Below are 15,355 nucleotides of genomic sequence, written 5' to 3'. Positions count from 1 at the left end.
ACTTGAGTAAATTTTGAGGTATCTTGATGAAATTTGGTATGTAGGTTCCTGGGCACTCATCTCAGATCGCTATTTAAAATGAACGATATCGGACAATAACCACGCCCACTTTTTCGATATCGAAAATTTCGAAAAATCGAAAAAGTGCGATAATTCATTACCAAATACGGATTAGGCGATGAAACTTGGTAGGTGAGTTGAACTTATGACGCAGAATAGAAAACTAGTAAAATTTTGGACAATGGGCGTGGGCAGATATCATGATGAAATTTGGCAGAAACGTTACTCTTATTACTATATGTCTGCTTAATTAAAATTAGCAAAATCGGAGAACGACCACGCCCACTTTTTAAAAAAAATTTTTTTAAATTCAAATTTTAAAAGAAAAGTTCATATCTTTACAGTATATAAGTAAATTATGTCAACATTCAACTCCAGAAATGATATGGTGCAACAAAATACAAAATAAAAGAAAATTTCAAAATGGGCGTGGCTCCGCCCTTTTTCATTTAATTTGTCTAGGATACTTTTAATGCCATAAGTCGAACAAAAATTTACCAATCCTTGTGATATTTGGTAGAGGCTTAGATTCTAGGACGATAACTGTTTTCTGTGAAAAAGGGCGAAATCGGTTGAAGCCACGCCCAGTTTTTATACACAGTCGACCGTCTGTCCTTCCGCTCGGCCGTTAACATGATAACTTGAGCAAAAATCGATATATCTTTACTAAACTCAGTTCACGTACTTATCTGAACACACTTTGTATTGGTATAAAAAATGGCCGAAATCCGACTATGACCACGCCCACTTTTTCGATATCGCAAATTACGAAAAATGAAAAAAATGCCATAATTATATACCAAATACGAAAAAAGGGATGAAACATGGTAATTGGATTGGTTTATTGACGCAAAATATAACTTTAGAAAAAAACTTGGTAAAATGGGTGTGACGACACCTACCATATTAAGTAGGACAAAATGAAAAAGTTTTGCAGGGCGAAATCGAAAGCCCTTGGAATCTTGGAAGGAATACTGTTCGTGGTATTACATATATAAATAAATTAGCGGTACCCGACAGATGATGTTCTGGATCACCCTGGTCCACATTTTGGTAGATATCTCGAAAACGCCTTCACATATACAACTAAGGGCCACTCCCTTTTAAAACCCTCATTAATACCTTTAATTTGATACCCATATCGTACAAACACATTCTAGAGTCACCCCTGGTCCACATTTATGGCGATATCTCGAAAAGGCGTCCACATATAGAACTAAGGCCCACTCCTTTTTAAAATACTCATAAACACCTTTCATTTGATACCCATATCGTACAAAAAAATTCTAGAGTCCCCCCTGGCCCACCTTTATGGCGATATCTCGAAAAGGCATCCACCTATAGATCTAAGGCCCACTCCCTTTTAAAATACTCATTAACACCTTTCGTACAAACAAATTCTAGAGTCACCCCTGGTCCACCTTTATGGCGGTATCTCGAAAAGGCGTCCACCTATAGAACTAAGGCCCACGCCCTTTTAAAATACTCATTAACACCTTTCATTTGATACCCATATTGTACAAACGCATTCTAGAGTCACCCCTGGTCCACGTTTATGGCGATATCCCGAAAAGGCGTACACCCATAAAACTAAGGCCCACTCCCTTTTAAAACACTTATTAACACCTATCGTTTGATACCCATATTGTACAAACGCATTCTAGAGTCAACCCTGGTCCACTTTTATAGCGATATTCCGAAAAGGCGTCCACCTATAGAACTAAGGCCCACTCCCTTTTAAAATACTCATTAACATCTTTCATTTGATACCCATATAGTACAAACAAATTCTAGAGTCACCCCTGGTCCACATTTATGGCGATATCTCGAAAAGGCGTCCACATATAGAACTAAGGCCCACGCCCTCTTAAAATACTCACTAACACCTTTCATTTGATACTCATATCGTACAAACAATTTCTAGAGTCACCCCTGGTCCACCTTTATGGCGATATCTCGAAAAGGCGTCCACATATAGAACTAAGGCCCACGCCCTCTTAAAATACTCACTAGGACCTTTCATTTGATACTCATATCGTACAAACAATTTCTAGAGTCACCCCTGGTCCACCTTTATGGCGATATCTCGAAAAGGCTTCCACATATAGAACTAAGGCCCACGCCCTCTTAAAATACTCATTAACACCTTTCATTTGATACTCATATCGTACAAACAAATTCTAGAGTCACCCCTGGTCCACCTTTATGGCGATATCTTGAAAAGGCATCCACCTATAGAACTAAGGCCCACGCCCTTTTAAAATACTCATTAACACCTTTCATTTGATACCCATATCGTACAAACAAATTCTAGAGTCACCCCTGGTCCACCTATATGGCGGTATCTCGAAAAGGCGTCCACCTATAGAACTAAGGCCCACGCCCTTTTAAAATACTCATTAACACCTTTCATTTGATACCCATATTGTACAAACGCATTCTAGAGTCACCCCTGGTCCACGTTTATGGCGATATCCCGAAAAGGCGTACACCCATAAAACTAAGGACCACTCCCTCTTAAAACACTTATTAACACCTTTCGTTTGATACCCATATTGTACAAACGCATTCTAGAGTCAACCCTGGTCCACTTTTATAGCGATATTCCGAAAAGGCGCCCACCTATAGAACTAAGGCACACTCCCTTTTAAAATACTCATTAACACCTTTCATTTGATACCCATATAGTACAAACAAATTCTAGAGTCAGGCCTGGTCCACCTTTATGGCGATATCCCTAAATGGCGTCCATCTATAGAACTATGGCCCACTTCCTCTTAAAATACTCTTTAGTACCTTCCATTTGATACACATGTCATACAAACACATTCCAGGGTTACCCTAGGTTCTTTTTACCACATGGTAATTTTCCCTTACTTTGTCTCCACAGCTCTCAACTGAGTATGTAATGTTCGGTTACACCCGAACTTAGCCTTCCTTACTTGTTATAACTGTCAGTGATGCGCATCCCTTGATACCCCTTTTCGATAATATCGGACCAATTTTCAAGATGAACAATAAATGGCCTAGACAGTTTTAAAAGAGTAGAAAATATAGTAACGCGCCGATATTTTTGACATTCGGCGGCGGCGGCGTTTTTCGGCGGCGTATATCTCTAGTATGTACGGGTATCATGTAGCAACAACAAATAAAGCAAGCTTTAGCAACAATGAGCTAAAAAATGCTGTTTACCTTCAATTTAAACAAACTTTATAAACTAAAGCGCTTGTATTGTTTTTGGTTTTTATTTTTTTTTTTACTTTTTTCTGTTCTTAACACTTTTTACCTTATTGTTTGGTATTTGCTTTTGGGCCAATGTTGCAACCGTTCAATTATTGCCACATTGTTTTCTTTTGTAAGCGTTGGTTGTTTGGATAGTTTCAGTTTTTAGAATTTTTTTTCCTTTTTCTGTGTTTTGCTTACTTACATATATGACTTTTATTTCTTTTACGTTTAGATTTAGTTTTTTGTTATTGGTAACGTTTTTTTTTTCCTCTATAAAGCTGTTCTAATAAATGCTTTACAGTTTTGTGTTCTTGTTGTTTGTTTTTGCAAAAGTCAATGCAGTTCGCTTCGTTTGAAGGAGAAATTGTACGGACCTTTTTAACTTTTTTGCAATACTTTTTCTATTTTAAGTACTAGTTTTCAATACCAGTACCTTTGTCATCGTAAGAGCAATTTTACTTTTATGGAAACTGGTAACGAATTTACTAGTGTTAGGAATAGTCATGGTTGAGTATAATGGCGTGTTGGAATGGGTCTTATCAGAAACCATATAAGTTAGTAGTTTCAAAGTAGGTTCAGTTCTAAGTCATTGCTGGACCAAATAGAATATGAGTATGAGCTGATGAACGATAGGAGGATTGATGTTTTGGGAGCACTTTATGCTGCTTTTTGAGTACAGATCTTATACTTGTGGAACAATGTCAGAACTCTTTCTGTGACCATTTAAGAGTTATGTGAAGTCTATTTTGTTTCCAGAGTTGGGCCAAAATAATCTCGAACTGGTCGCAAGGTGATGCTGCAGCGGTCCCAAAGTAGTTCCGAAGTGCACCCATAATAATAATGATCGTAAAGAGTTCTCGAAATGATTCCGGAAACAATCCCATAATGGGCACATAAAAGATCGTAAACTGCACCCGTATTGATATTGAAAACATTCTTAAAGATTTAATATACACTTTAAACGTTCAAGCCATTCGTTCTTCGTTGCGGCATCTGGTGACAATTGAAACATTATTTTATGATTTCGAAATTTTTTTAAAAGTTGACAACCTGAACCTAATTTTAAAGGTTAGTTTTTGCGACCATTCATGAGATTGTCACTAAGAGACTAGTTTGCAATTGTGAATTCACTTAGTGTTTTGGAACAACTTCCTTCGAGCAGATATTTCCTTATAAACGTACTTCATGTTAAAAAACAGGACTGAAACATGAAACTTACTTTCGACAGACTATGGTGAGCATGTTTTGCGAGTAATCCAAATCGCTCTATCTGAAGTCATGCACAGATACTGCAGAAGGAGTTCTTAGTCATCGGAGAAACGGTGCTATAGAACAATGATCTGCATTTCATAAAACAATCGTGCTCTTATTGCGACTGCGAAAGGAAAATGACTTTCAATTCTAGGAGACCCATACTAAAGAACAATCTACAGTGATGATACCCGAAAGTAGATTCTGAGAAAGAAGGTAGACTTCTTCTTATGCAAACATGACTACCAGGACTTTGAGGACTTTGTTATCACGCCGGTCGGTTCATAGCAAGTCCTTTGCCCTAACAAAGTGTATGCTTGTATGAAGATCTACGCTAAGTTTATATATATATGTTCCTTATTTGGCTGTCAAGATGATAAAGAAATTTTCATATTTTATTTTAATTTTTTATACTGCTGTTAACAAAGACATTGCTTGAAAGATAATTCACGAATCCGGAAGTCGATAAGACTACCCTTCCTCAAGATACTTCAAGTATAGCAAAACTCTGCCTCCATTTTTGTGCCATCCGTATATATTAGAGCTTCCCTTCCAAAGCCTATAATCTCCCTACATACATGCCTTGGGTGCTATTTTGAATGCAATGACTGTCAGGTAAGTTTTGCAGGTGTCATTGTTTCAATGTAAATCGTCCATCATATAGTTGACGGAAATGCTATTTTGGATGCACCCCTACGTAATCGATTGCGTTCGTCTTGTTTTATTGAAGTTAACAAGAGTTCGTTAACTACCAACTCCAGAGGGAAGAATACAGCCCTCATCCCTGGGGAGTGCCTTTAGCACTTATTTAACATACAGTACCGCGTCTAGAAGTGGCTTTGACGACCATGCTCCCAAGCAATATATGATTTCTACTTGATACAAAATCCGGCCTGATATACTCTATTTGAAGAGGATCTGTTAGTCATCTCTTCAACTACTTGGAGTAAATTCAAATGGTAGACAAACTGATCCACCCTAATGCCCAAAAGTAGGCAAAGGCAATGGTTTTCACTATTCTAACATTTTTAAAAATTTTTGTTTTTTGTTATCGCGTTTTCCACACGTAATTGGTTTAATTTGGTTTGATGCGTACAAAATGATTGACATTCATACGTATTTAGCAGTGTCGACATGATGTCGTCAGTCAATTGCCTGATTTTGCACCTTTGAAAATGTGCCTATTTTATATGCAGGCATACAACGACACAAACTAGCAATACAAGTTGGCGATAATTAAGCAATTTGTGATCCTGACCTAGTTGTGTATATTAAGCAATGCAATAAGCATTTGATATAAAGAAAATAAAAAAGTCATTTCCATGCTAGAAACATTGTATTTCAGACGAAATAAGTTGACCTGAAATCTTGCAATGAGTTCATTACCAAACAGTTGTTTCTACGTACTGATATATCTGGGATTTTACACGACCTACTGCTTTCTTTCTAGCCTAACACTGTTTAATCCGCCCCCTAGCAATGCATGTAGGGTAGAGCCGTGTGTAGAAGTCCACGAAAGTGGGGAAAGCTTCTGACCGCCATTCACCTGGGAATGGCCAGAGCGATTCTTTTGCATGCGGTTCAAGCAGCTCACTACTGCCGGTCGCTTGCGGCCAAGTATCCTCTGGGTAGCCGCTAAACATCCGTTTAGCGGTGAGCTAATGTGAGAAGGCGAAAACCTGGCTAGGCCACTCTGACATAATCGGTTTAAGGGCTAGCCGGGGGAGATCTCATCGGCAGCGTCTGTACACCTATAGGTTGATGACGACCATGGCAAACGTTTGAAGGACAATGAATTGAGGGCATGCACCTGGAACGTCCGCTCCCTGAATGGGATTGATGCAGATGCCCGGCTGTTTGATGTCCTCGTCAAAGCAAAATCTGACATCACCGCCATCCGAGAAATGCGTTGGACGAAGCAATGAAGAAAGAAGATCAAAAATTGGGACATCTATTGGAGTGGCCATACGAATAAGCGCAGTTTCGGCGTCAGATTCGTGGTGGGAGAGAGACTTTGTCGCCAAGTGCTGGCGTTCACGCCTGTGGACGAGCGTCTCGCCGCTATCCGAATAAAAGCAAAATTTTTTAATATATCATACATCTGCGCCCATGCGCCGACAGAGGTAAAAGACGATGAGGCGAAAGACACTTTTTATGAACAATTAAAACGCACATACGAGTGCTGCCCCCGTCATGATATAAAAGTTGCTTAGCGACTTTAACGCCAGGGTGGGCAAAGAAGGTGTTTTTGGCCCTACAGTCGGAAAGTTCAGCCTATACAATGAGACTTCTACTAACGGACTGAGGCTGATTGACTTTTCCGGTGCTCGAAACATGGTCATATCCAGCACGAGGTTCATGCATAAAAAGATACATCAAGCTACATGGCTGTCTCCTGATCGAAATACTCGCAATCAGATCGATCACGTTGTGATAGACGGACGGCATGCCTCCAGTGTTTTAAATGTGCGCACGATCCGAGGACCTAACATCGACTCGGACCATTATCTCGTTGCAGCCAAAATACGCACCCGCCGCAACGCGGCTAAAACCACGGAACAAAAAACACAAGGGAAGCTAGACGTCGAAAAGCTTCAATCACAACAGACTGCCAATGATTTCGCAACTCGACTCTCACACCTGCTCTCTGAGAGCACAACTCATCCTGAAGGAATACAGGAGCAGTGGGAGCATATCTCCAAAGCACTTCGTACTGCCGCCGAGGAAAAAATTGGCGGCCACGAAAAAACAACTGGTACGATGAACAATGCCGCGTTGCAACCGAAAGAAAATACGCTGCCTACAGGGCTACGTTAAAAGCGAGCGCGACAAGAAGAGTGTGTGAACGCTATCGTGAGTTGAAAAGGGAAGCGAGACGCCTTTTCAGGAAGAAAAAAGCAGAAGCAGAAAGGCGTGAGTACGAGGAGCTTGAGCTGCTAGCCACCAGGAATAACGCCCGAAAATTCTACCAAAAAATACGGCGACAGACGGAAGGTTTTAAGACCGGGGCAAACTCCTGCAGGAATGAAAACGGCGACCTTGAAAATGATGTCCAGAGAGTGCTTAGATTATGGAGGGAATACTTCTCTGCTCTCCTAAATGGAGGCAGCAATTCACCGCGCAGAGATGAAGAACCCGATCCCGCAATCGATGATGATGGAATATATGACCCCTCGCCCGATTATGACGAAGTTAGAATAGCAATAACCAGATTGAAAAACAACAAGGCCGTGGGCGCTGATGGATTGCCTGCGGAGCTATTCAAGTACGGCGGCGAGGAGTTGGTAAGGCGCATGCAGCAGCTTCTTAGCAAAATATGGACGGACGAGTGCATGCCCGACGGTTGGAATCTAAGTGTTCTTTGCCCAGTCCACAAGAAGAGGGATACTGCAAAATGCACCAACTATCGTGGAATCAGCCTTCTTAATATCGCATATAAGGTCCTTTCAAGTGTATTGTGCGAAAGATTGAAGCCCACCCTGAACCGGCTGATTGGACCTTATCACTGCGGCTTCAGACCTGGTAAATCTACCATCGACCAGATTTTCACAATGCGCCAAATCTTGGAAAAAACCCGTGAAAAGAGAATCGACACACATCACCTCTTCGTCGACTTTAAAGCCGCCTTCGACAGCACGAAAAGGAGCTGCCTATATGCCGCTATGTCTGAATTTGGTTTCCCCGCAAAACTTATACGGCTGTGCAAAATGACGTTGAGCAACACCATCAGCTCAGTCAGAATTGGGAATGACCTCTCCGAGCCGTTCGAAACTAAACGAGAAAATTATACTAGCTGCAGATTAATTGGTATATTAGAGGGAGAGCAGGGATGAGAAGGAAGGACTATTTATCAAATGAAGCAAAGCAAAGATCGAGCATTAGGAACCTTTGTTTCCGATCCCACCGCGGACATAAACAAAAATATTCGAGTTCGGACGGTATCTGCATGAATTATACATCGATTGCTGAGGACAACATCGCAACAAATTAAATGGCGTTATAAGTGCTTTGTAACAAAATTAACAGCTATCTCCCTGATCTCTCCCGTTTCTTCGCCTCGCGAAACCTGACATTGTCACCGACCAAATCATCAGCGACCCTATTTACAACATGGACGCACCAAATGTCGACCATATTGAACATCCACGTCGATGGCACCACGCTACCGACTGTCTTACACCCTAAAATCTTGTGTGTGACGATCAGGATAAAAGCCGTAATAACATCCTCAAATCTCTTACCGACAGCACTTGCGATAAAGATAAAGAAACGCTCATCACCACTTACAAAGCAATTGGCCGGCCGATTGCATGCTACGCGTCCCCGATAAGGTCGCCAAGCCTAAAGGTTACTCACACGAAAAAAATCCAGACCTGCCAAAATACTGTCCTCAGAACCGCCACGGGTTGTCTTCTTATGTCTCCAGAACACCATCTACACAAAGAGGCGAGACTACTCCCCAGTACGGAGAAAATGAAATGCTAACCAAACAGTTTCTGTTGAATATCCAGAAACGTGGGCATTCCAACAGACGTCTGATTGATGAGACTACACCGCCCAGGGGCTTTAGAGGTCATCTGCGTAAGCATTATGAGGAAATACGGCACCTCAGAACACAGCCGTATGAAGCAAAAAAGCACAAGCAGGTCCTCAGTGATATCCACAAATAGGCGTCGGACCTCTATGCCAGGAATTGCCCGGCGAATCCTGTACTTAAAGAAAAATACCCAGAACTAGCAGAGGAGGAACGCATTCTCGCTAGGGAAACGCGCGTCACTGTAGCTCAAATTCGATCTGGATATTGTAACAGGTTAAACTCTTACCTATCCAGAATCAACCCCGACATACAAAATGTATGCTTGCTGCGTGTCCCCACATGACACCAACCATCTCTTTAATTGTACTGTGGAACCAACGCCTCCAAAACCCCTCTCATTATGGTACGCCCCTGTTGAAACAGCAAGTTTCCTTGGACTTCCTTTGAAGGACATTGATGAAAATTTGGTACTGGCCGCACCAATTGGATGGGGCGAAGCACTGCTAGCAGATAGCATGTTTTTGCACTGGAAACAGAGTGTGGTGATATTCTACCTCAGTAAGAGCTCTTTAAGAAAATAATGATATTTCAAAAAACTTTCCAGACAGTCAATGAAGCACGTCACTCACAACCATTAGCAATATAAAAAGCTGCAATTCCTATATTTTTTCTAGTTCTTTCATTTCATTCCTGACACATTTGGCTAACAAGCAATTACTCTTTCGCTTTTTACAGTAAGAACATAAAAGTGAGTGCGTACTAGATATATTTATGGCTAGAAAACAGATTCGTGAAACAACTTTCTTTGCACAAAGCAGATAAAGAAATTAAAGACAAGTGAAGCATTTTAAAAACAAAAAATCGAAACAAATAACACTTTAATCATTACCAAATGTTAAAAAATGCAAAACAGCTGTTCATTTTGTATTTTGAAAACGTTTTAATTTTTTAGTGAATTTCAGACAACTCAATCAGGCATTAAAAAAAAAAATTAAAAAAATAATAAAAATAAAAAATTCTTTATGTCTAATAGAAACAGAAACTATTTTAAAATTCATCACATCACCTCACTTTGGGCGTTGTATGTTCATGCAAATTAAGAATGATCAGTAAAATTACTTATTTTGAATGCTTTTTTTTGTTTTCATGAAATACCTGAGTGCGTGCCTGCATAGTTTTAATTTATTTGTTGAACGCGCTGTTGTTGTGCTATGCGTTGTGATAAACGCAAGTCGGTTAAATGATAAAATTACCAAAGCACGCACACGTAAAATATGCTGCAAGTCAATTAAGTGAAAGATAATTCAGTGACAATTTAACAAAGCAATGCCAACAAAAGCGTAAACAATAAAAGTAATTAAAAAAAGTGTCATGTGTTAAATTGGGAAAAAGTACGCAAATCAAATTAACCTAAATATAATACTTACATAAAAGTACGTATCCTCGGACATGCGGCTAGAGCTTTAAATAGAAAAGTATTTGTCTATTTAAAAGCTACTTACATAATTTTAACATTTTTTTTTTTTTGAAACACCTCTGAAGGTAATTTCTCTTTTCGAGAAAACATATTTAAAGGGTTAAATCAATACATATGTATATTAGTAGAGATGGGATCGTACCGGGTATTTACCGTTTTTATGGGTAAAAACCAGAAAAATACCCGGAATATTCCTTTTTTGCATATATGTAATACTCCTATATTCCTAATAGAAAATGCTCGCAATGTATTTTGAATTCGAAATCAAAACAAGACAGCCTATAAAATGTTTGTGATTGTAGCAGCATAAGTGTGACAAGAAAAAATTTAAATTTAGGTACATTCGATTATTGAATACAAAAACAAAAACGTTTAAACGGCAATATATCGGCACTCTGATGTTTGGGAATGTTCCTTGCCTTTTGTAGCAATATAGGAGTATTACATATAAAGCCCTATTCTGCATTTCGACTTGGATTGGAATTTTTTCGATTTGGCAATTTTGGTATTCTGTGTTCCAATCTCTTTCGATCCAAATTCGAATCGTTCGATTTTTTGTATTCTGCATTTCGATCGTAGTTCCGTTTTTCTAAGTTGGAAATTAGTTAGCGGAAAAATATTTTCTTTTTATTTTTTTTATTAATTTATAACAGAATTTTAACAAAAATATAAGTAAAACTTGTTAAGAAACGTAGAAGGCTTGATGATGATCGTTTTTTATATTTTTCCAGGTCAAAAACAACATGTCGATGTCGAAGTGCTTGGACGTATTTGCCCCGCAAAAGTATCTAACACATAGTTGAAAGCATCCTTGTTAAGTCGAAAGTTTTTTTGAACCTAAACAAGAAAATAAGTCATTAAACTTTACCACTTTTAAGTTCAATTTCTTACAATTCGTCACTCATCCCAAATGGATTACACAAATTTCGCAATATTTCCCTTTCCATTCTCGCCTGGCAATTTTCGTATGCGTTGCTTTCCAACTCCATAAATAATGCCGCGGCTATTGATTCCATTATCATAGACAGCTATAATTTGTGTCTGTTCGTTGGGTCCAGTTATATGCCAAAGCAAGCTGCCGGCGTAGAGGAAGGTGAAGCGAAAACGTAAACAATCCTTGTGGAAAGAATAAATAAACCTTTATAAAGTATTTTAGACCAGTGCAATGAAATTAGCATCCTTAAAATTCAGAAAATGTCAACTATATTCGTGCAGGAATCCGTTTTAACAAAACTTGGTGGCCACGGCAGGGAATTGGCCAAAAGAACGACAGACTTACAATTAGGAAAGCACTTCACTCAAAAAAATATAGCACTGCGGCAATATATTCTATTGCTTTTTTTGTACAAAATGGCGTGGATAATAAAATATAAACGTTTTTCAGTGTTTTTTTTTTTACAAATTTTCTTTAATTTATTTTGTTCCAATGTTCACACATTCCGTACCAACAGCTGATTTCGAAAAATCATTTGCTCTTCCTCTTCTCTTTACGATTCCGTCGTAATGCAGAATACCAAACTTCGATTAAAGCGGAGCGTAGAGCAGGGACGTAATCGAAATGCAGAATAGGGGTGATATGCTTTTTTATACTCAGCGTGCTTTGCACACAGAGTATATTAACTTTGATTGGATAACGGTTGATTGTACAGGTATAAAGGAATTGAGATAGATATAGATTTCCATATATCAAAATCATCAGTATCGAAAAAAAATTTGATTGAGCCATGTCCGTCCGTCCATCCGTCTGTTCATCCGTCCGTCCGTCCGTTAGCACGATAACTTGAGTAAATATTGAGATATCTTCACCAAATTTGGTAAACTAGCTTATCTGGACCCAGAATAGATTGGTATTGAAAATGAGCGAAATCGGATGATAACCACGCCCACTTTTTATATATATATAATTTTGGAAAACACAGAAACCTGATAATTTAGTAAATAATACACCCAGAATGTTGAAATTTGACATGTGGACTGATATTGAGACCCATGATAAAGATTTGAAAAAATTTTTTAATAAAAGATTTTTATATAAACGATTTTTAAAAGGGTCGCGGACGAATAAAATAAGCTATATATTTGCAAAAAAGAGCTTTATATCAATGGTATTTCATTTCCCAAGTGGATTTATAACAATAAATAGGAAAAACTTCGAATTTAAGAAAATGGGCGTGGCACCGCCCCTTTTATGACTAAGCAAGTTTCTATGTTTCGGGAGCCATAACTCGAGGAAAAATAAACGGATCGTAATAAAATTGGGTATACAGATTTTCCCTATAGCAGGAAATAGCTCTAGGAAAAATGGACGAGATCGGTTAAAGACCACGACAACTTAGATATAAAACAATTTTAAAAGGGTCGTAGACTAGAATAATAAGCTATAACTTAGCAAAAAATTGTTTTGAATCAATGATATTTCACTTATCAAGTTTTATTGTAAGAGGAAATGGGGAGACATTTCTTTTTAAACGGGCGGTGACACGTGTTTTGTAGAAAAGTAATTTATCTGAAATGAAATGTACAATTGAAGCTCACGCTAAGTATATAATGTTCGGTTACTTAGACACCTTTACTTGTTGTATCTTTTTTTGGATATATAAAAATCAATTAAACCGAGGCTTTTTGGAATTACAATTCAGCAATTAAATTTATACGTCATTTGAAATTAAACATTTTTTAATTTTGATTTTAAACAAACAACCCAGCAAACATTCGGCGTCAACAATTAGTCCGAAAGGACTTATCCTGAACTCATTTAGGAGTCTGAGGTGAATACTATATGACTCCTAGAAGGCTCATAAGCAGCTCATATTTGCTTCTAACATGAGTCTTATACAGGCCTCTTTCCGATATCATTTATAAGCCTTATGAGCCTCTTATAGTGCTATTGATACTATTTCAGGGCTTTAGGAGGAATTCTTTACACATATCCAAAGCGGAAAACACAGGAGATCAAATTGGTGTTATAAAACTTTCATGAGGATTAGATACATATATATAAAATGTAAACGAAATTAGTATCAATTGAACTAATTTTTTATTTAGAATAAAATGTCGCAGAAAATTTTCTGAATTTTCATTCTGGAGCTGCCTAGTTTACTAGTTTTAATATATTCATAATTTCATCAAATTGGTGTCATAACCACCACCTGGTATGGATTCGCCTTGGAACAAATATTGATATTTTGTTACAATATTTTTTCATTTTAATAAAAATTAATTATGTACATTGCTATTCCTATTCTGTACCGGCATCGACGGTTTTCCTCATGGACGCTTCTCGACAGTCATCTATGTACATCTCAAAAATGTAAGTAATTTGAACAAATTTTAATGCGACCGCAAAACTGCCGCGCTTTGTCCTGGTGTGTCGAACCCTATATGCCTCCAATAAGCCCTGACGATGCCTAATAAACAGGCAAAATAGGTGTCCCATTATAAGAGTTCATTAGAGTTATAAATGACGCCGGAAAGAGTGCCACTAGAGGCTAAATATGAGCAAGAGGGATTAAAATTAATTGCAAGAAGGGATTAAAACTAATTCAACCATTTTACCATATATAATCAATTTACTGGGTACTTACCATTTGGGTATTTACCCCTTTCCCCTCTCTAAATATTAGGTTTTTTTTTTTAATGAAAACCGAGTAATGTTGAGCAAATTCATAAAAATAGCTTCAATAAGGGAAGATCCACACGAGGTGTTTTAAGTTCGTGGCAAATTCCTGTAACAACGAAAACGGCGACCTTGTAACCGATGTCCAGAGAATACATAGATTATGGAGGGAATAATTCCTTGCCCTCCTAAATGGAAACAAATATGATGAACTCCAGCACGCAGTCGATGATGACGTAGTTAGTGTTTACCCACACGATTATGCCGAATTCAGAATAGCAATGACCAGATTATAAAAACAGCATGGCCGCGGGCCTGCGGAGTTTTTCTGCTACGATGCTTCCTCCATCTAAAATCTAAATGTTCTGTTTTCCTATCTCCCTCTCCTAGTCGCTCCCTTTTTATTCTGTCCTCACGATTTCAAGCTAACCTTCGAGCGATTGTTGCACCCTTTGCTTAGAATGTGCGCCATGGCAAAGCCAACGCAATGCAATTCTACGGAAATCGGTTTGTTCGAGCCATTGAAGTTATGCTCTAGGCATCCTTGGTGTAATGGTATTTAGTGAACTCATGGTGATCTCAGACTATATCTGCCTTGAATATACTTTCAAAAATGTTTGCCCAGCCGTACGGAAAAAGCATATCTTAAAAAGGGCCAACTTTGGTAGTTATACGCCGGCCTCGTGCTTATTTGCAAATTTCTGTCTCATAATATTTCATTGGACTTTTTTCTGATAAATACTGTAACGAGTTTAGATAAATTCCGCTTGCGCTGCTTTTATACTCTCTGTTTCCTCGTTAACCCATTTATCCTAAAGTCTAGTAATTTCCCGAACAGTTGTAGCTCATGCTTGGTTAGCTACCAGCTATATAAGTACATGTATATTTGTAGTTTATAGCCATAGGCGTGTGTATGTGTGAGTAACTAGTTCGGCTGCTGACCACATCTGTGTGTATGAGATTGCTCTTCGTCGCCTTCTACATAAGCGTTGATAGCTTTAATGTGTACACGTAGTACATAAGAGTGGCTGGTTATAATTGCGTGATAATTTACTAACAGCTTAGTGATGCTAATGTTCGTCACAATACATTCAAAAGCCGCTCCGATTTCAAACATTTTTCATCAGTTTCCAATCCACCCATCCAACTCAACATCTGAGACAAAATCGTAGAAACATTCGATTTTAAA

The 15,355-nt window shown here is 38.5% G+C and overlaps 1 protein-coding gene across 8 annotated transcripts in view; it reads right to left on the bottom strand.

Annotated features, from left to right (window-relative positions):
• LOC137251883 (uro-adherence factor A-like) overlaps nt 1-15,355 on the bottom strand; it is a 323,071-nt gene that overhangs the window by 129,917 nt on the left and 177,799 nt on the right. The window contains exon 3 of one of the 8 annotated variants that reach the window (XR_010953384.1): nt 15,186-15,321. The exons of the other annotated variants lie outside the window; for them this stretch is intronic. The gene's annotated coding sequence lies outside the window, so the exon portion shown is untranslated. Of the gene's footprint in view, nt 1-15,185; nt 15,322-15,355 lie in introns of those variants that run through there. 8 annotated transcript variants of the gene reach the window in all.

The sequence above is a fragment of the Eurosta solidaginis genome, chromosome 5, assembly GCF_040869045.1.
Source record: "Eurosta solidaginis isolate ZX-2024a chromosome 5, ASM4086904v1, whole genome shotgun sequence".
NCBI lineage: Eukaryota > Metazoa > Arthropoda > Insecta > Diptera > Tephritidae > Eurosta > Eurosta solidaginis.
The sequence above is the reverse complement of the archived record's forward strand: the minus strand, read 5'-3'. Positions and strand labels throughout refer to the sequence as shown.